This window comes from Cydia amplana, chromosome 4 (assembly GCF_948474715.1).
Source record: "Cydia amplana chromosome 4, ilCydAmpl1.1, whole genome shotgun sequence".
Lineage (NCBI taxonomy): Eukaryota > Metazoa > Arthropoda > Insecta > Lepidoptera > Tortricidae > Cydia > Cydia amplana.
This window is the reverse complement of record NC_086072.1, coordinates 20,438,115-20,464,993: the sequence shown is the minus strand read 5'-3', so window position 1 is coordinate 20,464,993 and position 26,879 is coordinate 20,438,115. Positions and strand designations below refer to the sequence as shown.

At 36.3% G+C, this 26,879-nt stretch overlaps 1 long non-coding RNA gene and 1 other non-coding gene across 2 annotated transcripts in view; both read right to left on the bottom strand.

Annotated features, from left to right (window-relative positions):
* The window catches only part of LOC134647428 (uncharacterized), a 150,255-nt gene that overhangs the window by 79,370 nt on the left and 44,006 nt on the right, over window positions 1-26,879 (bottom strand). The gene's annotated exons all lie outside the window — the stretch shown is intronic.
* Trnaq-cug (transfer RNA glutamine (anticodon CUG)) lies at window positions 14,024-14,095 on the bottom strand. Its single transcript has one exon. It is a non-coding gene; the product is annotated as a tRNA-Gln (tRNA).

Genomic DNA, 26,879 nt, shown 5'->3' with positions numbered 1-26,879 from the left:
TTTATACAAAGACTCAAGCCCCTCACTCTCAATAATATTTGATCTCCGTACAAACTTTCAACCCCTTTTTCACCACCTCGGGGGATGAATTTTTAAAAACGCTGAAATTAGTTTTCTTGTTTTTTAATTTAATACCTTTTTGCAAAGTTTCAAGGTCCTAGCTTAAAATAAAATTTGCACCCCAAGACAAAGTTTCATCCCCTTAGGGGTTGAATTTCCTAAAACGTCGCAATTACTTTTTTTGTAATCGGCTATTATGCCTTTCTAAGAAGTTTCAAAGCATTTGTAATGAATTCAAACTTTCAACCCCTTTTTAACCCTGTTAGGGGATGAAATTTCAAAAACGCTGAAATTACTTTTTCTGTCTTATAATAATATACCCATATACAAAGTTTCAAGTCCCACACTCACAAAAATATTTGATCTCCATACAAACTTTCAACCCCTTTTTCACCACCTTGGGGGATGAATTTTCTAAAACGCTGAAATTAGTTTTCTTGTTTTTTAATATAATACATTTTCACAAAGTTTCAAATTCCTAGCTTAAACTAAAACTTGAACCCCATACAACCTTTCATCCCCTTTTTAACCCCCTTAGGGGTTGAATTTTTCAAAATCGCTTCTTATCTCTTATACACTTTACAAACGCAACCTAGTGTGCAAATTTCAACTTTCTAGCTTTTGTAGTTTCGGCTCTGCGTTGATGAATCAGTCAGTCAGTCAGTCAGTCAGTCAGTCAGTCAGGACACTTGCATTTATATATATAGATTATATTTATTTCTTTGTGTTCCGCTCTCGTTAATAAAATATGCACTAAGATGCACGGAGAGTAAGCAGGTAATGTAAGTATTAAAAAAGATATAAGACAAAGATAATTTATTTGTTAAACATGAGTAAAGTAATATAGAGACGTTATATTGTAAAAAGTTGTCCTTCATACTTTGCCTCTCTGCGTACAAAATCTATATATATAAATGCAAGTGTCCTGACTGACTGACTGACTGACTGATTCATCAACGCAGAGCCGAAACTACAAAAGCTAGAAAGTTGAAATTTGTACACTAGGTTGAATTTATAAAGTGTACAAGAGATAAGAAGCGATTTTGAAAAATTCAACCCCTAAGGGGGTTAAAAAGGGGATGAAAAGTTGTATGGGGTGCAAGTTTTATTTTAAGCTAGGAATTTGAAACTTTGTAAAAATGTACTATATTAAAAAACAAGAAAACTAATTTCTGCGTTTTCGAAAATTCGTCCCCCAAGGTGGTGAAAAAAGGGTTGAAAGTTTGTATGGAGATCAAATATTTTTGTGAGTGTTGGACTTGAAACTTTGTATATAGGGATATTATTATAAGATGGGAAAAGTAATTTCAGCGTTTTTGAAAATTCATCCCCTAACAGGGTTAAAAAGGGGTTGAAAGTTTGAATCCATTACAAATGCTTTGAAACTTCTTAGAAAGGCATAATAGCCGATTACAAGAAAAGTAATTGCAACGTTTTTGGAAATTCAACCCCTAAGGGGGTTAAAAAGGGGATGAAAGTTCGTCTTGGGATGCAAATTTTATTTTAAGCTAGGAACTTGAAACTTTGCAAAAAGGTATTAAATTAAAATACAAGAAAAGTAATTTTTGCGTTTTTGAAAATTCACCCCCTAAGGTGGTGAAAAAGGGGTTTAAAATTTGTATGGATATCAAACATTTTTTCGAGCACGGGACTTGATTCTTTGTATTTGGGGATATTATTAGAAGACGGGAAAAGTAATTTCAGCGTTTTGTAAAATTCATCCCCTAACAGGGTTAAAAAGGGGTTGAGGTTTCGTATAGGGTTCAAATTTTATTTTAAGCTAGGAACTTGAAACTTGGTAAAAAAATATATTATTAAAATACAAGAAAACTAATTTCAGCGTTTTTGAAAATTCATCCCCTAAGGTGGTGAAAAAGAGGTTGAAAGTTTGTATGGATATCAAACATTTTTTCGAGCACAGGGCTTGAATCTTTGTATTTGGGGATATTATTAGAAGACAGGATAAATAATTTCAGCGTTTTGTAAAATTCATCCCCTAACAGGGTTAAAAAGGTGGGTGGAAAGAACGTATAGGGTTAAAATTTTATTTTAAGCTAGGAACTTGAAACTTTGCAAAAATATATTAAATTAAAATACAAGAAAACTAATTTCAGCGTTTTTGAAAATTCATCTCCTAAGGTGGTGAAAAAGGGTTGAAAGTTTGTATGGATATCAAACATTTTTTCGAGCGCGGGACTTGAATCTTTGTATTTGGGGATATTATTATAAGAACGGAAAAGTAATTTCAGCGTTTTGTAAAATTCATCCCCTAACAGGGTTAAAAAGGGGTTCAAAGTTAGTATGGGGTTCAAATTTTATTTTAAGCTAGGAACTTGAAACTTTTGCAAAAAGATATTAAATTAAAATACAAGAAAACTAATTTCAGCGTTTTTGAAAATTCATATCTCAAGATGGTAAAAAAGGGGTTGAAAATTTGTATGGAGATCAAACATTTTTGTGAGTGCGGGGCTTGAATTTTTGTACAGAGGCATATTATTCGAAAAAGAAAAGTAATTTCAGCGTTTTTAAAAATGAATCCCTTAAAAGGGTTAAAAAGGGGTTGAAAGTTTGTATGGGGTTCTAATTTTATTTTAAGTTAGGAACTCGAGACTTCGTAAAAAGGTATTTTATTAAAAGAGAAGAAAACTAATTTCAGCGTTTTTTAAAATTCATCCCTCAAGGTGGTGAAAAAGGATTAAAAGTTTGTATGGAGATCAAACATTTTTGTGAGTGCGGGGCTTTAATCTTTGTAAAATGGCATATTATTAAAATACGAGAAAAGTAAATTCAGCGTTTTTAAAATTCATCTCTTAAAGGGTCGAAAGGGGGTTCAAAGTTTGTAAAGGGTTCAAATTTTATTTAAAGCTACAAACTTGAAACTTCGTAAAAAGGTATTTTATCAAAAGAGAAGAAAACTAATTTCAGAGTTTTTGATAATTCATCCCCATGGTGGTGAAAAAGGGATTGAAAATTTGTATGGAGGTCAAACATTTATTTGAGTGCGGGACTTGAATCGTTGTATAAAGGCATATTAGTATTAGAATACAAGAAAAGTAATTTCAGCGTTTTTAAAAATTCATCTCCTAAAATGGTTAAAAAGGGGTTGAAAGTTTGTATAGGGTTCAAATTTTATTTACCTAAAGCTAGGAACTTCAAACTTCGTAAACAGGTAGTTAGGTAGTAGGTTTTATTAAACAGAGGACATGAAAATCTTCTAAGGGGGTTGAGAGGGATTATATCGAGAACAGTTTTATTCAGTTAGGGGCTTGAAACTTCGTAGGTTGTGAAAGAGTCTCATGCGTTGTATAATATTAATAATTAACAAATGATTAACCGTCCTACTGCGAACTTTTGCTGCATAATGTTCTAAGCTAATGTAGAATATCTAACGGCTAACGGCTACAAATATAATGACCACCAAAAAATACTTTGGTACCCTAAATAAAATAATCATGCTTACCAAAAAAAATTACTGAACACCAAAAAAATAAGGCCTAAAATTACAAAAGTACCACCGTTTTAATTACGACTGCACTTCAAATTGTATTCAAATACCAAATATATTGAACGATTACCTAAAATATTGAATGATCACCAAATCTTGAAGACCAAATTAATGCGATATTTTCACCTAATTAAACCACTATGATTAGGTACCAAAAAATGTATACATATTACCAAATAAAGTAAAATGATGCCAAAATTACTAGCCCCTGTCTGTCTGTCTGGCTGTCTTGGTCTTACAGAAAAGAAATGCTACTAGAAAAGTGGGTTAGGTTAGGTTTGAACTGCGACCCATACAGAAAAGAAATGCTACTAGAAAAGTGGGTTAGGTTAGGTTTGAACTGCGACCCTTACAGAAAAGAAATGCTACTAGAAAAGTGGGTTAGGTTAGGTTTGAACTGCGACCCTTACAGAAAAGAAATGATACTAGAAAAGTGAGTTAGGTTAGGTTTGAACTGCGACCCATACAGAAAAGAAATGATACTAGAAAAGTTGGTTAGGTTAGGTTTGAACTGCGACCCTAGCAGAAAAGAAATGCTACTAGAAAAGTGGGTTAGGTTAGGTTTGAACTGTTACCCTTACAGAAACGAAATGCTACTAGAAAAGTGGGTTAGGTTAGGTTGTTAGAACTACGACTGTTACAGAAATAAAATGCTACTAGAAAAAGGTGACGAAGTGGATTAATTAATTTATTAGGATAACGATAATATATATTAAATATTTGCACATTTTTAATTAAAATGTGGTTACAATTTTGGTGGCCATTTACTATTTTTGGGTTTAAAATGATTATTTCGGAGTCATTTGCTTTAATAGGATACCAAGATTTAAAAATTTGGTTATAATTTTACATTAAAATGGGGTTCTAATTTTGGTGGTCATTTAATATTTTTGGATTTACAATGATTATTTTGGTGTCATTTTCTTTAATAAGATAGCAAGATGTAAAAATTTGGTTATCATTTCACATTAAAATGGGATTTGAAATTTGGTAATCATTTACTATTTTTGGGTTAATAATGATTAGTTTGGTGTCATTTCCTTTAATAGGATAGTAAAATGTAATAAAATTGGTAATCATTTCACATTAAAATGGAGTTATAATTTTAATGATCATTTATTATTTTAGGGTGGTAAAATAAATTTTTTTGGTATTAAATTTTACTAAATCTGGTGATAAGTTAAATAGCAGCCATATATAACCACCAATATACAAATCCACGCGTACGAAGTCGCGGGCAACAGCTAGTATAGTATACTTATTAATATATAACAGTCTAACCTGTGGGCATGCCTTAAAAATAAAATACAAATATAACAATAATTACTACTAATGTACATTGGACTTAAAAACTAAGTATAATCACTAAGTACACCGCCGGGTCTGCCTGCTCGTGTGTTTGTAGGTATGTTCGCGATAAACTCAAAAACGACTGAACAGATTTTCATGCGGTTTTCATCCATAGAGTAATTCTTGAGAAAGGTTTGTGTATAATTTGTTACCCCGTGCGAAGCCGGGGCGGATCGCTAGTCATTAATAAAATCATTGACATTATAATAACATTTAAATAAAATTAATGGACTCCTAACTTTATTCCTTATTATTTTATTTTACATTTTTGAGGCGACTGTACATGTACCCTAACCAAATATTCATTTTACTCAACTAAATGAAGTAATTAGTAGAGGATCAGCTAAGTAAACTAGAAATAGAACCAATTTTAACGAAGTGACTGGCGCTCTGTATTTACATAATGTTGGGTGGCGGTCGGTGGCCGAGGACGAATAATGTTTTAGCTAGGATTAATATTTCATATAGGGAATAATTAATTTTACTTTCATAGTAAATGCCACACGCTTGTTGTATTTAAATTAATTAGACACGTGTAGGTACTTTAAATGTAACTTTTACCCGAAAGTGTCCCACATTTTAAGTTAGATTTCAAGTTCTTCTATATTTATTTTGTTTAAAAGTATGTGTGGAAGTAATAAAGCTTTTTATTATTATTTATTATTACTCGAAATTTAAATGAAGTACTAATGTTAATTTTATTAAAACAGCCGGCAGCCATAAGCCGAAGTGTAATAAAATAAAAGCTATTTAAAATTGAGGTGCAAGCTTTTAGGTGACAAGTGAAATTGAAAGTCGCGCGTGAGATGCGCACCAACCACCAAGACGCTCATCAAGGTCGTATCAAAACCAGATCAAAACCATAACATATTTTTCAATTAGAATTGACCTTGTCAGGCGTATTCTGATTCTATATTTATATTATTGTTTTTTTGTACATAGATAATCTGTTCGTGGTTCTGGGTTCTAGCAGAATGATCAGTGCTTCACCCGAAAGAGCGGAGCGTATTACTGCTGAGCCACAACCCTTTTGGTTTGCTTTATTTTATTTTTAGTTTGATATTGTTATTGTTTGAATTATTTTTTGTCAATATGTGTGTATTGTGGCAAGCGAATAAATGGTTTATCTATATATCTATCAATAATAGGTTAAGAATTAGATCAGGTCCATATCTAATCCAGATCTAAATCTTGAATAACCTGTTATTTTAAATCAGACTACTTACGCCTTTATTTCTCAATTTTACACGACACGACACGACGACAGTATGGTAAAAAGTCTAAATAAAAAATCCAACATAGCAACATTACCAACAAAAAACAAAAACAATAGTGAACAAGTAAGAAATTACTGACAATACACATAAATTTCCGCGAACCTCCAACTCAATTGAAAAGTTTCGGCCTTCGAGAAACTTCGCTGCTTTCATGAGCATTCTCAACTCCTAAGGCGAAGGCTAGAAGTACAATAAATACTGTGATTTACTGATATTTATTAAATATTGTGATATTTATTGATCGTCTAGACTAGTGTACGAGGGGTGTTCAAAATATTCTCGGTATGAGAATGAAAACAAACAAGTACGAAAAGTTTGATATTTTTATTTTTCAATATACTCCCCCCCTATGTTCATACACTTAAAAGATCGATCAATTTTTTTTTTAATCCTGCATAAAAATATTTTTTATCTTTGGTGTAAAAATGCTCCTCCACTGCCGCCTTCAATGCTTCATCATCGGAAAATTTATTTCCACGCAGATCCTTTTTAAGATTGGGGAACAAAAAGAAGTCGCTGGGGGCTAAGTCCGGACTATACGGTGGGTGAGTAACAGTTTCAAACCCACATTCAACAATAGCTGCCTTGGCAATATGAGCAGTATGGACGGGGGCGTTGTCATGCAGAAGCATAACACCTTTGGTTAACTTTCCTCGCCTCTTTTCTTTGATAGCATCCTTTAATTGACGTAGAATGTTAGCGTAGTACTGTCCTGTGATATTTACACCTTTTTCTTTATAATCGATCAGTAATACTCCTTCACAATTTCAAAATATCGTGGCCATGACCTTGCCAGCTGAAGGGATGACCTTGAACTTCTTGGGATGAGCTGAACCCTTAATGTGCCACTGCATGGACTCTTGTTTACTCTCTGGGTCATAATGATGAACCCAGGTTTCATCTCCAGTAACTATTCTTTGCAGCACCTCATCAGGATTTTCACCGCACAGGTCAATAAAATCGGAACAACAAGCTACACGCATGTCTTTTTGAAGCCGAGTCAGCATTCGCGGAACCCATCTTGCACTTACTTTTGACATATTAAGATGGTCATGGATAATATCATGTACGGTACCAATAGAGAGATTGGTTACTTGTGCTATAGATTTTACCTTCACTCGACCATCTTCCAATATAAGTTTTTCCACTTTATCAATATTTTCTTGTGAAGTAGCTACTACAGGCCGGCCAGGTCTAGGGTCGTCTTCAACACTCTCCCTTCCACGTTTAAACTCGCTTGACCACTTTTGAATGGTAGATAAAGAAGGAGCAGACTCACGGTAAACACAATCCATTTCCTCTTTTATGGTTTTTTGATTTTTACCCTGTTTTGTCAAGAATTTTATCACGCATCGATGTTCTAATTTAGTTAACATTGTCAATTCCCACATGATGTTCATGTTTGTTCAGCAATTGCAGAAAAACAAAAGAACATCTCGGTTCGAATTATACTTTTTTTTAATGTCAATGAATAAACCTTAGCGGCCAGTAACGAAAGAAATTTTAGAAGAGGTTGTAAGATATCAATACCGAGAATATTTTGAACGCCCCTCGTATTTTGAGGACGGGTGGGCAGTGACCCTGCCTCTAAAGCCGATGGTCCTGGGGTCGAATCCCGGTAAGGGCATTTATTTGTGTAATGAACACAAATATTTGTTCCTCAGTCATGGCTATTTTCTATGTATAAGTATATCGTCGCCTAGCACCCATAGTACAAGCTTTGCCTAATTTGGGGCTAGGTTGATCTGTGATGTCCCCTAATATTTATTTATTTATATTGGTGGACCACAATCTAGACACGCGGCAGCGTGTCAAGCCAAGTTCAAGCAAAGGAACTGGCTAGCCAGCGCCGAGTGTAATATTACACGAACCACTTGGTGCCACTTTTGACCCTTCTGTAACTCAAAACCTCTTTAATGTAAACACATAAAACTAGAAGCCCAAATTTCATGAAGCTAGCTCAAACGGTTATAAAGATATGAAGGTCAAAAAGTCGTAAATTTTAGCACTGATTGACTGACTGACATATAGTACCTAAATCTAACCTACTTCCAGATGACCTAGAAGGATGAAATTTGGAATCCAGCTCGGTAATTGTGTGTAAGCGTAGGAAAAAATCTAAAAATAAAAAAAAGTTAATAAATAGGGGGGGGTCCCCATACAATATATATTTTTAATTGTAGTTTTTATCAGAATTAAAAAATATATATATATGTTGAATAACTTTATAAAATGACTGATGTAATGAAAACTGGCCAAGTCAAATCTAACCTACTTTAAGATCTCACATTTTTTTAAATAACAACAATTGTTATAGGTATCCAATAAAGTAAAGAAATAGAGTTTAATACTTGTTCATAATGTTATTTTTTCCTATAAATACATATTTGGATTTTGCATAGAACTTGGCACTCATTTAGATCTCCATTCTTTTTGCGGCGAAGCTCACAGCCAAGCATAATTTTTGTATTGAACTTGGCTCTCCTTTTTTACATTTATGCTTTTGGTGGGATATGTATCACAAAAAACTATATTTCTGGATTCTGGATTGCAGTTTGTGATAAATGTTGACATCCGTCAATATATTGACTAAACTACGCGTACAGTAAATACTAAGAAATGTCAGTACGCACCACGACAGCAGTGGAGACTGACCACTGAACTGACGTGATCAAACTTATAAATATTGCACGTATACCCTTGCTCTATTAGTTATTTATTTATTTATCTATCAGTATTGATATATCAGTATTTACCATGCATATTGATGGATTGATGGATCTCACGTCTAGCGTCTAGCCCTCGCCTATATCAGTATTGATATATCAGTATTTACCATGCATATTGATGGATTGATGGATCTCACGTCTAGCGTCTAGCCCTCGCCTATATGGTCCGCAATTTTAACCCAGAATTCGATGTTATGAAGCAAATTTTCTCTACATATACTTCACATAATGTAAGCTTATGTTTTATAAGCAATAACGAGTAATTACGACGGATTAAAATAGCTCAAAGAACTGTCAATCTTACTTTCCAAAGGACAGATTATGAAAGCACAATGCCTATAAGCAATTACATATTTTTGCCTATTACCAAAAGTACTTACGAATTATCTTATCTCACTCTAAACTACAAATAAATTGAAACCTTATTCTGAAATCCTAAAGTTCATATTTGAATAATGAATAATGTTCAATAAGAGTTTTGAAAAACTTGTTACTTTATAATAAACATGTGAGCGTGCCAGTCGCGTGTGTGCCACGTGCCTTTACAAAGCTTTTTGTCAGAGTAAAAGCAGCCTTATGCCGCAGGTATGAAGAATCAAGCAGTTTGATTGGTTTTTATTATGTGTTTAAATTACATGCACGCGTTTGGGTTTATTTTCTATATACATATTATGCATTTTGTAGTTAAAGATAGGGGACTAATTAGGTGAACGCGTCTCTTTCATGTCTATTTAAGTAGAAAAACCGATCATAATGTTGATTGCGCCAGATATAGAAAAGCAATAAAAACAAAATATATAAATTACAAAATATTCAGTTAAAGTTCAGAATAATATGTGGTAAGCGTATTTTCTTTATCGTAAGCAACACAAAGGCGAATTTATACCTGTAAAAAGTTTCTTGCATGAAACCTTTGAGTAGACGAGTTGGAAAGTAATAGAACCTAGAATATGGCTTCAGAATATCAAAGCGTGTCTCAGTCCAAACTTTGTCAAACATGAACGAGTAAGTATCTCAATACTCACCTAGAAGGAGAACTTAAACTTTAACTAATATGAAGTTTCTGGCCGTATTGCCATTAAGGGTTGGCGCGACAGTACCTCGCGGCGAGATAGACTACCTGTTTGGTTAGGTTAATAAACAGAGTTAGAAAAAGACGGGTAGTCTATCTTACGGCGAGATACTGTCGCGCCAATCATGTGCTGGCCTACAGGCAATTAATTCTCAAAAAACCGGCCAAGTGCGAGCAATCTCGGTAACTAGGCCCACTTGCACGATTCCACTAGCCCGGGGTTGACTGTTTTACCGGTTAACCCCGGGTTAGTAAGATGGTGCAAGTGGCCCTAAGGCAGTTAAAAATAGAACAAGGAAAAAAATTGAAGAATTGATATGATATCAATACCTTGGAGGAGGAAGCTAAATAAATTAAACTTGAAGAAACTGATTATTCATGAAGCCGTGAAAGAATAGAATAGAATAGAATAGAATACTTTATTGCATATCACATTACAAACATGGATGGAATCGAACATAAAGGTATACATGTGACACCCTGCAAGGGCACGGCAATATAAGAGGGCTACAAGTAGGTGATTTGATTACAATTTGTACACATTTCATTAAATTTATATTATACATACATTCACACATGATCATTTGATAGCATTATTACATTATTTCCTTACATAAACAAAGCACGGTAATATTTTCATTTACTGGCTTGATCAAAAAATTCTTTAATATTATAAAAACATCCACTAATTAAAAACAGTTTCAGCTGTTTTGTAAATTGACTTAGATTTTCCAGATCCTTGATAGAGTTTGGAAGGTGATTATAGATTTTTATAGTCATATAATGGGGGCTACATGTGACAAGTTTTGATTTCGAAAAAGGCAGTTTTAGTTGATTTACATTACGATTATTTCTTTTGATTTGGGTTGTATGTTTGAGTGAATATAAGTTTAAGTGTTTCCTAACAAATTTACAAGATTCGAATATGTACATAGATGCAACGGTCAGTATTTCATGTTTGATAAAGTAGGGTTTACTTACACGACTCCATTTGATCTATGTTTACTAGAATTCTGATGCATTTTTTTTGCAGAATAAATATTTTATCAATATCGCAGCTATTTCCCCAAAGTTTAAGTATCCATGGAATAATAATAAATTACGCCATCCCTCCTAAATTCGGTGGATAAATTCATTCTGTGGGCAACTGGGCCCACAGAAAAATCGTCCCGCGGGCTCATTCACCCCTTACGGTTTTTTTTGTGGGTGAGGCATCCCACCTGTCTGGCCAACTCAGCCCACGGGTTCAGTTGACCACTCGCTATCTCTACAGGGTCTACTCAGCCCACGGGTTCAGTTGACCACTCGCTATCTCTACAGGGTCTACTCAGCCCACGGGTTCAGTTGACCACTCGCTATCTCTACAGGGTCTACTCAGCCCACGGGTTCAGTTGACCACTCGCTATCTCTACAGGGTCTACTCAGCCCACGGGTTCAGTTGACCACTCGCTATCTCTACAGGGTCTACTCAGCCCACGGGTTCAGTTGACCACTCGCTATCTCTACAGGGTCTACTCAGCCCACGGGTTCAGTTGACCACTCGCTATCTCTACAGGGTCTACTCAGCCCACGGGTTCAGTTGACCACTCGCTATCGCTACAGGGTCTACTCAGCCCACGGGTTCAGTTGACCACTCGCTATCTCTACAGGGTCTACTCAGCCCACGGGTTCAGTTGACCACTCGCTATCGCTACAGGGTCTACTCAGCCCACGGGTTCAGTCGACCACTCTACTTCTTAAGGGTTTACTCAGCCCACGGAACGGACATTGATTTAATTGTTTGAACAATGCTTGGAGGATACAACTAAACGGAGTAGCCATTAACAGGCTTTCCCCTCTGTCGAAAATAGGCGGCCAACGGTCATACACAATGTATGGACTGACGTTTATCTGACATGGCTATTTTTACGTTACGCATACATTTGACGTTCCCCTCCCCCGCAAAAATCGGCAGACTGTTTTGTACAGAAAATTACAGACATGGCGTCTCCGTTTGATTATATCCTCCAAGGAACAATGTCATTAACTGAGAATGTGATTCCCCTTTCCACGCCGGCCATAGCATCCAGAATTGACTGTGAAAAAAAATTTGAGGTACGGAGATTAAATCATCATGACTTCATGACACTAATTGCACAATCGCAGTCAATTATTTTAAGCCTACTTTTGCATTCCCGCTGATAAAATTCTTTTGTTCACTAGTTCTATATCTATAGCCCTCTGGGACTTAATACCTACTTTTTACTATCTAGACCATTCTTGTAGTTATTTATATTTATCTTGAGAACCTTATGTCTCAAATAATAAGATGTTCCGTTTACAGTAAATACCCTAGAAAATATAAATCTTCAATAATGATATGCAACAAACCTAATAACCTACACCTATCTAGAAAGAGGTAGACCGGCCGAGTAGACCTATAAGCTGATAATTGTTGTCTGAGCTCGTGGGTCGAGTAGACTCCCAATCAGTAGAGAGTGGTCATCTGAGCCCGCGGGTCGAGTAGACCCTCAATCAGTAGAGAGTGGTCGTCTGAGCCCGCGGGTCGAGTAGACCCCCAATCAGTAGACAGTGGTCGTCTGAGCCCGCGGGCGGAGTCAGGTCGACTCACCCACAAAAAAAACCGTAAGAGGTGAATGAGCCCGCGGGACGATTTTTCTGTGGGCCCAGCTGCCCACAGAATGGATAAATTATATATCCCGATGTTAGCTTTCAAATTAATTTACCTACTTTTCGTTTTCGCGATTTATGTATACCAAATTGTTTTGGTCTCGATTTCAATAGTTTATATAAACTATGTTTACCATCACAATATTAGGTAAGTATCAGAATCCAAAATGTTTTTTTAGGTTTCCATACCTCAAAAGCCCCCCCCCCCCCTTTATCTCCGAAACTAAAATTTTCTAAAATTTTGAAAAAAATACATAATTGCAAAATTTCCAGTGTGGCTTCCCCAGCCTTTTTGGCGTCCACTCATAGCACGTCTGGTCTCACAGGAAATATCTTAAGGGCTTTGCCCACAAACTGTGAGATTGCGGGCTTTGAGGACGCCAAAAATGCTTTTAAAATTGCTTGCCCAGGCAAACAATTTCCAGACAACCCAAATTCACAAAGGAGCTGGGATAATGTTTACTGTGATTTAGCTTACAATACTCTGCTAAACAACTGTACAGGTCCAGATCGCGCGAGGCTTTTGGCGGTCGGAGCCCGGGAAGCCGGTTACTGGCTACATGCCCATCCTTCGCCCAATACTGGTACTTTCTTGGATCCGGCCTCCCTTAGACTGGCGACTGGTTTGCGACTTGGGGTTTCGGTGTGTACGCCACACATATGCTCTTGTGGCACGGACGTGGACCGACTGGGACACCATGGATTATCCTGTCAAAAAAGTGCAGGACGCTTTTCGAGACATGCGTCGCTTAATGACATAATCCGTCGGTCTCTTGCCACCATCAATGTGCCTGCTCTTCTTGAGCCGACTGGCATTTTCAGAGACGATGGCAAGAGGCCCGATGGGGTGTCCTTAGTTCCTTGGAGCTTGGGACGGATGTTAGTGTGGGATGCTACCTGCGTAGACACACTGGCACCGTCCCACCTCCAACGGACTAATGTAAAAGCGGGCGGGGCGGCGGAAAGCGCCGAAATTTTAAAACGTAACAAATATAAGAGCCTCGGTAGAGAGTACCATTTTGTACCATTTGGAGTTGAAACTCTAGGTCCATGGGGTCCCAGCGCGCATAAGTTGTTCGCAGAAATCGCGAAGCGTCTGGTTGACGTAACTGGTGACCGAAGAGCTGGCGGCTACCTCGCACAACGTATCAGCATTGCGATACAGCGAGGAAATGTCGCCAGCATCCTTGGTACAATGCCTCAAGGGCCTATTTTAGATTTAAGCTAGTTTTTAATTTCTTTTAGTAATACACTGTATATATCTTGTTTGTAAATAAATGATTTTTTTATTGTTCTTTACCTATAGATGACAGTGATGACACTGATACTGTAAGGTGAAAAAACCAAAATCAAAAGACTTAGGTCCCACCGAGACTTGAACTCGGATCGCTGGATTCAGAGTCCAGAGTGCTAACCATTACACCATAGGACCGGTGCAGTAGGGGGCGAAATGCAGGGACGCTTGCGACGGGCTGCAACTGTAGGTGGGTTCTAGAAATCGGGTGGAATGGAATGGGTGAACGTAAGGCTGGGTGTAGAACGGCTATCATACAAACTGGGAGTATTGATCTAGTGTCGCCATACCACATATCAAATCTCTCTTTTTAGGGTTCCGTGCCTCAAAAGGAAAAAATTGAATCCTTATAGGATCACTCGTGCGTCGTCTGTCTGTCCGACCATTCCCCCCTTCCCTTTATCTCCGAAACTATTGGGTCTAAAATTTAGAAAAAAATACACAAAATAGTTCTTTACCTTTAGATGACAAGAAAACCTATTAGAAATGCGCAGTCAAGCGTGAGTCAGACTTAATGTACGGAACCCGTGGAACGCGAGTCCGCCTCGCACTTGGCCGGTTTTTATTTACCAGCGATTCCCTTATCGGATTGGCTGTTCTATTTAGTCTCTGTCTTCACTTTCGCAACGCAATGGCAATGAAACTCGTATCGACAGTTTATATGAATGAAAAAGCGAGCTCTGCGAGTGCGGTCAGGAAGAGCAAACCACAGATCATATATTCCAACGTTGTCCCCTTCACTCGTATTCTGGACCAGCTGAAGATTTGGACTCAGTCACGCCTGAGTTGGTTACCTGGCTTGGCGACCTCAAAGCTTCTTTATGCATGCCATACGATTAAATAAATGAATGAATGAAAACAGTAAAGTAAAGTAAACTCGGTTAAATTGGCTGTGATGAGTAGGTACTTTTTATGAAACTCTCATAACCAATCTCTCTCTCCCTCTTGCTCTTGCAGACTCCCTTAATCAGATTGGCAGAATATTTAAGGATGACTCACGTTAGACCGAGCCGTGTCCGGGCCGGAGCTTCCGGAGCTTCGTTTTCTATGGAAAGCGTCACGTGATCACCCTGTCATCTGTTATAGAAAAGTAACCGTCGGAAGCTCCGGCCCGGACACGACTTTCGTATGAAACTCGTATCGACATTTTATACATATGAATAAAGACAGTGTAACCTCTGCTTAATCAAGCGTTCCAGGTATCTATCGAATACTCTATTAATTCAGAACGTTGACCCGTAAGCTCGTTATCAACTTAATTATCACATAAAGCTTTAACGCTGTCGGGTTTTAGATGATTTTCATAATTTAATTAGAGACCCGCCCACGGGTTAACCAATTATACAGTGGTGTCCAGACGGGACTGATCAAATCAGTCGATTTGATCAGAAATGAAATTGGCGTCAATCTCCAATTTTAGATTTATGGTGATATTAGAGCCCTCTAAATTGAAAAAATGTCCCAAAAACGAAAATACTGGCCTCACAAATTGGTATTCTTGCGTCCGCACCTAATTTTATCGGTAATATGGGTAATTATCGGCGGTTGAATTCGGCGAGCCAAATTGGTATTTGCGTCCGCACCTCCTGATTCGGTCGGGCAATTGAATCAGATTGGCGAAAAATTGACTAATCTGGATACCCCTTAAACCTTCCTCTTGAATCACTCTATCTATTAAAAAAACGCAACAAAATCCGTTGCGTAGTTTTAAAGATCTAAGCATACATAGAGACAGACAGACAGACAGCGGGAAGCGACTTTGTTTTATACTATGTAGTGATTTATTTAAGGAAATCAAGGACCCTAACTAAGTTCATATCATGAAGCAACAGAAAAGGGACAGGGGGTTTTCGGGGGCGAAAAATCGATCTAGAAGGTCTTATCTCTGGGAAAACGCGCATTTTTGAGTTTTTATATGTTCTTCGAGCAAAGCTCGGTCTCCCGGATATTCTATTCTAATACCTTTAAACGAGCAATTCTTATATATTTATGTATTTATTTATATGTATATATATTTTGGGGATCTCGGGAACGGCTCTAACGATTTCGATGAAATTAGCTATATAAGGGTTTTCGGGGGCGAAAAATCGATCTAGCTAGCTTTTATCTCTGGGAAAACGCGCATTTTTGTACGTTTTCCGAGCAAAGTTCGGTGTCCCAGATACTAACAATGGAAAATATATTAATTTATAACATTACTTTGGTTTCATAAGTCATAAGTAATAATTAGGTACTATTTATTTAAATCGTTTTTCAATTCAAAAAACACGTCAAAGATCGTGTAGTTATTTGTAATGTTAAAAAAACGGGGTATAGAGGATTAAATTATTATATTTATACAAACTGATTCACCTCTACAACTTCTGGATTCCCGTGTACATAGCGTATGCATTTATCTGTATATTCATACACTATTCACTTCAGTTCCGTAGAAAGGTCACCGAGTTTTAATTGCATTCTCGTACCGAGAAACTGTGACTCGGAACCGAGTAGTCGTATGTAACGTAACAGCAACAGCAGTCTTTTAACTGTCCATCGGTAGACCTTATGCCTTTTGTAATAAGGTTTATGAACTGTCAGTTAAGTGTGGGCGATGGTACATTGAACTAGGTACACTTATGACTTTTCGGATGTGAGGTTACAAATAGGGGCATGATACGAGTATTCTATTCTATTCTAATATCAGACTTTAAATAAGACTAATGAGGGTGGGTTTATGAATGAATAAAGTTATTGTAGGTACAGTCAGCAGCAGACGTTGCTAAGCGGGCGAGGAGCAAAATGATCTTGACGCGACTTTATTGTTAAGAGAATAAGAGCGTGTCAAGGTAATTTCGAACACCACGCCCGCTTAGCAACTTATGCTGCTTACTGTACCTATAGAGTGTCTATAGGTACGTAGACTTCTCTATAATAATAGGGTATGTGCAGCTTGTTTCTGAAGTGACATTTTCACTTAGTGAAAATAGTTTAGTTTACACAATATACAGTTACGTTTTTTAATAGAGAATTAATACGATAGATTTCGTTATTTGCCTCTCTCTAGTTAAAAATTAGTTTAAATCCTACAAACGTTTTTTAACATGCTTAACCCCGTTTAACTTTAATAAAATAACTACTGTTTCTTGTGCCGCCATGGGCCCGATTCCGATTTTGAACTAGATATATCTATTAAACATGATTGTTTGTTTGAAGCACATGTTTGTTTGAAGAAACGTCACTATTGACACTTGTTTGACACTGACATATCCAATCCATATCGTTTCAATATCTAGTATTAGACGTATCTTAAAGTTCGAATAGGACCATAATCATAATCATAATCATAATTTTTTATTGCATGAAAGTGAGTACAGTTAGTATATACAAAAAGTCCATCACAATCTGCCGAGGTCCAGCACGCAATATTTCTTAAATCTAAAAGCTAGGTACAACTAAATTAATTTAGCTATAACTATAAAATAACAAATTAATAAATAACATAATAGGTAATTAAAATATTAAAAACGTGCTAACTACAAAGATGGCCATCGATAAGATAAGATAAGATAAGATATTATTTATTGTATAACTGTGTACAAAGATGTTGACATAATACAATGTAATGTGATGGTCACTCTAAAAAAAATTCAAGCTACTACCCTACGGAGCTTACACACACAATGGCACGCTTTCCTATGCTACCTATGCATGACATGCACACATAGATACATAAGCCATATTCGTAGTACGGCGTATCCGGCCAGATTGGTTTTGGCAATTTTTGTTTAAAATCTAATACCCAGCCATTAATGAACCTAGAGTTCAACGACTTTTATAAATCAGGTGCAACGACCTATCAAACTCAGATCTAATTAATATCCATTTCAAAAGCCATCGGATAACAAACAAGTCTCAAAAGTACAATATAAATCAACTTTCATTCGCCAAAATTGCCTTAAGACGAAACAGGAGCCGAGATTTAAACATTTTAGGTAAATATACCCGTCTCGCTAACGGAAGCGGCTCCTAAAACTAGTGCGATAAGGACAAGGCGAAAAATCCTGCGTAAAATCTCAAAAATCGAGGTTTCGTACTCGACTGTCCTCCTCCTAAACTTAACCAATCGTAACCAAATTTGGAAATCTAAATGATTATGAAATTATCTGTGTCGGACCGTTTTGCTTTTTTGGCTAATTGATAATATCAGTTTTGAACACCACGCCTCTCATTGCGGCATAATCAATTAGGCCATTTTGGCCATTTTTGAAGGGCTCTAGCGCCATAAAAAACAAAAATATCAAAAAAAGCAAAACGGTCCGACACAGATATTGACAATATTAATCTGTGTTGAAAAAAATCATTGCTTTAGCTTCAAAACCCGCGGAGGAAACAGTCGAGTACGAAACTGTATGGAGAAAAAACCACTCCTGTTGGCTCTTAAACCGAGTAGAGTTTATGAAGATCTGGAGGCAGTGACCGCGGTCATGGACCGGCGAGAAATATATTGGTATACACTCAGGCCAAAAGTATCGAAACAAAGTTGTTTTCTTTATCTCATGTTTCTATTATTATTTTTGTATAAGTATTGGTAACCACAAACATACTCGTACAATAGCATTTTATCTTTACATATTTTGTTTTCTAAACCATCATCATCTTCCTCGCGTTATCCCAGCATTTTGCCACGGCTCATGGGGGTCCCGTTTTTACCCTTTGGGTACGGTACCCTAATAAATATTGATCAATTCTTTGTTTCTTCTTATCGACATTTATTTATTTACCATAATACTACATATTTACCAGAATAGTAGAACACAATAGTTAAAAAAAACCAGATCGGTGAAACTTATACACATCAAAATTCAATAAAAAAATATACTTAAGTAAAAATATGATTTTAATTGTAAAGTGATGAAGGCGTCGATAATCGTCATAATCGACCATCGATCATAAGTTCGACAAGACGCCAAATGGCACCAACCTAATTTCAGTACAATGGTTACCCTTCCGGGTGACAATAGATATAAATTCGGGTGATTCATCATACGAGTTAATTAAATTAATCGTTATTGATATCGAAAATTTTAAGATTATGTACATACGAGGGGCGTTCAAAATATTCTCGGTATTGATATCTTACGACCTCTTCTAAAATTTCTTTCGTTACTGGCCGCTAAGGTTTATTCATTGACATTAAAAAAAAGTATAATTCGAACCGAGATAGTCTTTTGTTTTTCTGCAATTGCTGAACAAACATGAACATCATGTGCGAATTGACAATGTTAACTAAATTAGAACATCGATGCGTGATAAAATTCTTGACAAAACAGGGTAAAAATCAAAAAACCATAAAAGAGGAAATGGATTGTGTTTACCGTGAGTCTGCTCCTTCTTTATCTACCATTCAAAAGTGGTCAAGCGAGTTTAAACGCGGAAGGGAGAGTATTGAAGATGACCCTAGACCTGGCCGGCCTGCAGTAGCTACTTCACAAGAAAATATTGATAAAGTGGAAAAACTTATATTGGAAGATGGTCGAGTGAAGGTAAAATCTATAGCACAAGTAACCAATCTCTCTATTGGTACCGTACATGATATTATACATGACCATCTTAATATGTCAAAAGTAAGTGCAAGATGGGTTCCGCGAATGCTGACTCGGCTTCAAAAAGACATGCGTGTAGCTTGTTGTTCCGATTTTATTGACCTGTGCGGTGAAAATCCTGATGAGGTGCTGCAAAGAATAGTTACTGGAGATGAAACCTGGGTTCATCATTATGACCTAGAGAGTAAACAAGAGTCCATGCAGTGGCACATTAAGGGTTCAGCTCATCCCAAGAAGTTCAAGGTCATCCCTTCAGCTGGCAAGGTCATGGCCACGATATTTTGGGATTGTGAAGGAGTATTACTAATCGATTATAAAGAAAAAGGTGTAAATATCACAGGACAGTACTACGCTAACATTCTACGTTAATTAAAGGATGTAATTAAAGAAAAGAGGCGAGGAAAGTTAACCAAAGGTATTCTGCTTCTGCATGACAACGCCCCCGTCCATACTGCTCATATTGCCAAGGCAGCTATTGTTGAATGTGGGTTTAAAACTGTTACTCACCCACCGTATAGTCCGGACTTAGCCCCCAGCGACTTCTTTTTGCTCCCCAATCTTAAAAAGGATCTGCGTGGAAATAAATTTTCTGACGATGAAGCATTGAAGGCGGCAGTGGAGGAGCATTTTTACACGAAAGATAAAAAATATTTTTACGAGGGATTAAAAAAAATAATTGATCGATCTTTTAAGTGTATGAACATAGGGGGGGAGTATATTAAAAAATAAAAATATCAAACTTTTCGTACTTGTTTGTTTTCATTCTCATACCGAGAATATTTTGAACACCCCTCGTAGGTCTTATGGGGATTATGGGGTAGGGTATGACATACATAGGTCATGGTGAGTGTATTCTTTTTACACTTGTTGGCCGAGTGTTAGCGAAGATCTCCGTTTTAGCTTGGGCAAAAACTCTTTTGTATGTCCGGATGTTCTCCTGTTGCCAGGTCGCCATTCTTAATTCTTAACCTATTCTCGTGAAATTTTGTGAGCAGGTGATGATGATTCAATATTTTTTTTGTTAATTTAGTTATTGGGAATATTTCAAAATGGCGGAGCCGTATCCGTATGCCTATAGGTAATTACTCATTTTTTAAGTTTTGATCGCGAGGTCGAGAGTTCATAGACACTTTATTTGATAATGATTGGATTGATTGATGTAGGTATTTAGTTAAGCACTAGGCACCTAAAGTCAGCTTAAAATAGACTTTGCCCTTTGCAGCTTCCTCTAACGATCTATCGAGCTTCCTCGTAAATTAAATTGCCATTCACACCCGCTCCATTGCGCTTTACGACCACAAACACGTACGTACACTGCATATTAATTAATTCCGTTATGATCTTTATAATGCAAGCGCTGGTCACGTGTTAAACCTAACTCGACTCTAATGAGTTTCTTGAAAGTGATGCATTAAATACCTGGTTTTGTATATGTTTTATGTGTCTTTAGTTATAGGTTACTTTCATTGCATTTGCAACACATACTGACATGTAAATTTATTAAGTTCCGCTACCCAAAGGTTGTCTGTAAGAGATCGCTTTTTAGCGATAAGACCACTTGTTGTTTACCTCTGCTTGTGTTTCTGTTTTATTATGTATTGTTTTCATTTATCAATTGAGGTGTGCAATAATAAAGAGTATTTGTATTGTATTGTATTGTATTATAAAGAAAATCATTAAGTTCAACCGTTTCGTTTCACGCCGTATTTTACACTTTGCACAGCAGGTAATAAAGTAAATAAAACTTATGATAATATAATATTATCCCCAAGCTACGCTGTAAATTATAATAGACATTCACACACGCTCCGTTGCGCTGAGTTAAGAGTACAAACATGTGCATATTAATTCCGTTATATTGGTGTTTGCTGACCCCTGCACTTGATTTACTGATGTGTATGAATTGATATGTACGAGTACTGTCTGATAGAAATATGTCAATAGATATTTATGTTTATTGCTTGCATATTCAAAAGTTATCCCTGCAGCCGAGAGTGTTTTTCTATCATTGATGTCAATTTCATGAAGGCATTTGTACCTACTTATTTTAAATGCTTAGGCTGATACATATTTTATTTTATTTTGTAAATACTTATGGCGCTGGCAATGCCTGGCATACGTCATACTATTTAAAACTTTCGCGTTTTGAACGTTATATTAACTCACATTTATAAACGGGTCTATCGCGAAATTTATTTTATTACCTTTATTTACCGACGTTTCGACACAGGTTTCACTGGTCGTGGTCGCGGGTAACTGATGTCACAGCAAAATGTCAAAACAGAGATTTGTGCAGCTACGCGACCATTTACCGATTTATGACGATAAATTTCGCGATAGACCCGTTTATAAATGTGAGTGAATACGTCATACTATGTGTAGCTAATGATAGAAACTGGGTGCTACGCACGTGCTACGTGAAGTTAACGCTACAGCCTACTGCGTAGCAATCGTAGCATAATATGTCGCTACGTTAACACATTCACTTCGAACTTCAAGATATTCACAAGAGACGACACGTACTAGATCCATTCTAGATACCTTATAGTTTACATATCAACTAGTTCTCTTTTGCAGCGCAATTCGGGCAACCAATGTCACTTTTACGATAGATCGTGTTAGATATACTGTGAATTAGATCTCTATCTTGTGGAAATCGTTCAAGAGTATCTGTATCTCCAGAATCATAAATATATCGTTATCGTATCTTGGCGATGTCTAAAAGATATCTAATATATGTCTATTGCAAAATCCGAATCGCGCCCACATTCAGTGCCAGCGTGAGCTACGCGCTAAGAGCGTAGCAGATAACACGGTAAACACGGTATGTAGCGACAAGTGCCTGCGAACAAAGACCCCGCCAAGCGGGTCGCTGGCAGTGAATTTGTTAATGTGATGGTACCAAAAGGCAGAAGTCGCATTCAGAATTTATAATTTTGTATTCATTTTTACCACACCTGCTGGCATTCATTTCATTCACTTTTCATTTCATTTCATTTTTCAAAAATGTATGAGAAACATATGCATTTAACAAGAGTGGCAAATAAATTGAGTATTTCCTTAAGCTGCCGGAAAAAAACAAATAAAACGCGTTGTTTCTCTAATGCAAAAAAGGTAACTTTACCGCTTCTTTCTACTGACGGAAATGGCTCGACAGTATAATTATAAATAAATACCGCTGGTAAGTGGTAACGTACAGTTAAACAAGTAAATTTTTTATTATAGAAAAGAATTAAGTAGCTTATTCGGCCGGCGAGCCCCACAACACAACTGACCAACAGCCACCAAGAGTCAATATTATTGTAATAAAAATAAAGTGGATTGCATCAAGTGACCATAGCGTTTTTATTGCCCAACGATTAGCCCCAAGCTTTGACAATAGCTCTATTCAGCCACGTCGCCCATTCTTATTGTCTATGGTATAAAGATTAGTTCTCATTGAACCTCGCATCCACATCCAATTGTTTTTTTTTTCACTACTCATACCTTTGTTTTGTAATGTGAAATGGACTCTATTCGCTGGATTTAGGAATGTTTTTTTCTTCGGTTTTGTTATAGTTTTTGGACTGACCACGGGATGACCACAGCAAGTGGTCAGAGTAAATAGAAATTAAGTGGCTATCGCTTTTGCATTTGTTAGGTTTGGGAGATGGTATAATTGATTATGATAATAGAGACGTTGCTTTTGTTATTGCAAAACTATCTGTTCGGTTTGTGTTAATTGAGTATGTGTTTTTTTTTATTCTGTTTTTAATTAGGAGACGCTTGTATTTCAAAATATGTTAAGAAGCGTCTATTTCAATTTTAGACAATATTTTATTTCAAAAGGTGAAACCATAGAAGTTAAGTTAGTACGTAAGTATGTTGTAGGTACCGCATACATTTTATTATTACCTACGTGTTTACACGTCGTTTGGTTTCTCATATTTTTTTTACGTTGGTGGCAAATAAACAGGCGTGTTGCATCATAATAACTACTGTAAGTAGTGACCGTATCCTAATATGAGCGTTTTCCAAAAAAAGTGTACATTTCATTCATGTCTTCAAAATATTGACTTCTTGGGCTCATTTTACTCAGAATCATTTGTACATTCACGCCTCATACATAAAAAAATGTGTCCAAAAAATTCCTTTCCAGATCGTCACATTCTTGTATGATATTATTTTTTATTTGTATGAACGTGACGCACTGGAAAAATATATTTTCATACAAAATTTTGGGAGTGAATGTACAAATGATTCTGAGTAAAATGAGCCCAAGAAGTCAATATTTTGAAGACATGAATGAAATGTACACTTTTTTTGGAAAACGCTCATATATGGACGCGTGTCACACACAGGCAGATAATGATGACCTTTTTATTTGTAAATCTAGTGCGAGTGTTAAGTGTTATTACCAATATATATTATCTCCTAAAGGGATTTATGTAATTAATAATTGAATAAAATAAGTTACTAAAATAATATCGTCAAGGGAATAAATGAAAAATGCATAATCATAAAACTGTAACCATAAACCACATATATCGTAATCAAATAATAACTCAACGAAAATGACGCAACAATCGCAAAATGTATAACTGCCAACAACTCGTAAATTCATAAATGGAAACAGAAATAGAAAAAAACCGCAAAAATAGTGCGCTCTCCAAAACCCGTAAGCAATAGAGATAGGGTTCATTTTTGAACTTTACAGGGGTTTCGGCGAGTGGTTATTTATTTTTAATCGAATTAATCGGTAATCGGATTGAGTGGTCAGCGTGAATGGCGGTTGATTGTCAGCCATTATTGCGCCCCCGAATTTGAAATGGTTCCAAATTTAAATTTGGGACCGTTCTAATTTTGGTAATTGTTAATTTGTTTCATTCCCTGACGGCGTTTGAAATAGTTTGTGTAGATAGAGCATGTTGGTACTCGTATATTGTAACTGCTTGTAACTGTAGTAATTACTTTTAGTAATTACTTTTAGTATTAAGCACTGTACCTAAAAAATTGAATATAGTTGTTGTCAATTGCTCTCGCAGACTTCCAAGATACAGGCTCAGCCTAGTTTGGAGTCTGATAGATATTTTTCTGCACGTGTATACAACTCTTTTATGATAATAAATTATTTGTATATTATGTAAAAGTAAAGAAATGGTTGAGCAAATTTAAAAAACCGGCCAAGTGCGAGTCGGACTCGTGTTCCAAGGGTTCCGTACATTAAGTCCGACTGACGCTTGACTGCACATTTCTAATAGGTATTCCTGTCATCTATAGGTAAAGAACTATTTTGTGTATTTTTTAAATTTTACACCCAGTAGTTTCGAAATAAAGGGGGAGGGGGGGAATGGTCGGACAGACAGACAGACGCACTAGTGATCCTGTAAGGGTTCCGTTTTTTCCTTGTGAGGTACCTACGGAAAAATGGAACAATTTTATATTAAGTCAATATTGATAGCCACACTAAAAAAATAGGTAAGTAAAGAAGAAAAAGTCACTGGATACCTAGTTAGTTATAATTTACTTGACTGTTTCCAAAAAAACATGTCAATCACCACCACCCACCACTGAACACTCAGGTTCATTAACATTTATGAATAAAATGTTTTGAAAGAAAGGACGTTATAGTAGATTGCTATAATTATAACCAAGGGGTGAAAGGCACCCATTTCTGTCGATGTGGTCGCCAATAGTCCGAGGCTGAAATGATTCCTTTCACCCGAGTTAAACACTCTACTTTTCATTTCGAATACGAGGAAAGTAAAATGGATGTGATTGTAAAAAAGCGGCCAAGTGCGAGTCGGACTCGCCCATGTAGGGTTCTGTATTTAGGGGATTTATGACGTATTAAAAAAAACTACTTACTAGATCTCGTTCAAACCAATTTTCGGTGGAAGTTTGCATGGTAATGTACATCATATATTTTTTTTTGAGTTTTACATTCTCTTATTTTAGAAGTTACAGGGGGGGGGGGGCACACATTTTACCACTTTGGAAGTGTCTCTCGCGCAAACTATTCAGTTTAGAAAAGATGATATTAGAAACCTCAATCTCGTTTTTGAAGACCTATCCATAAATACCCCACACGTATGGATTTGATGAAAAAAAAAATTCTTGAGTTTCAGTTCTAAGTATGGGGAACCCCCAAAATTTATTGTTTTTTTTTTTTCTATTTTTGTGTGAAAATCTTAATGCGGTTCACAGAATACATCTACTTACCAAGTTTCAACAGTATAGTTCTTATAGTTTCGGAAAAAAGTGGCTGTGACATACGGACGGACAGACGGACAGACAGACAGACAGACATGACGAATCCATAAGGGTTCCGTTTTTTGCCATTTGGCTACGGAACCCTAAAATCGTGACAGTAGGTATACATTTTTATACTGTTTCTCGAGGGTACTTTCAATTAAGTAACAATTTAGGTAAAAGAATCGTTATTTATGGAATGGGGGAATTAAAAATCAGATTGGAAATTGTACCTACTTATAACAAATCCATTTAAAACCCCTTTGTTTATCTTAAAAATCGTACTTGGAGAGTTAAATGTTCTAGTGCAGAAACGTATCACTTTCTGCACACCTTTTAAAACAACAATGACCCTCTTTCAGAGCATGAGAAATCATTTGTGGGCTATCATTTGTGTCCTTAGCATCCGCTTAGTCCGGACAAGGTCTTTCAAATAGCTTATTTTTATAATTTAGGTACATAGTTAACAGTTAATACTCGTAAACTTTATAGACCACAGTGTGAAGTTTAAAGGTTTCCAATATTTTCTTTTTACAATAACACTTCACATTTAACATTGAATTAAAATGTACTTAACTAACATTCATTAACTGCTCTTTTATCGAGTAAAATAAGAAACATAATTTTAATTGCAAGCATTTGTTGATTTGTTGATAGCAGTTGAAATTAATTGTTCGTAAAAATTCAAATGCGACTGTCGAATCAAAAGTTGACGAGCGCGAGACAGCCGTGACAAAATCTTTTAAATGTTGCGATCATTCAATTGTAAATTGAATTTTATTTCTGTGGCAAGAGGGGTAGAAAACACTGCATTTTAATTGTCATTTTAATGGCTTCAAATGAAATAAAGAGTAACGATTCTTTCTGAATATCGTAGTGCTTTTTAGGTCACAATAATGATTGCCAAAAATATTAAGAGCTTGAGGCGTTTTCACTAGTAAGTTCATCGTTTCGAAACCATTCAACTTTACCACCATACAAATTTAATAAATTAAATTTAATAAATTAAATTTGTAACCATTTTTGCACAAAAGCTAAAGAATATGAAAATTGCTTCTAAATAGGTAGGTAGGATGCGCAATTTTATTTTTGATCGAACTCATCGA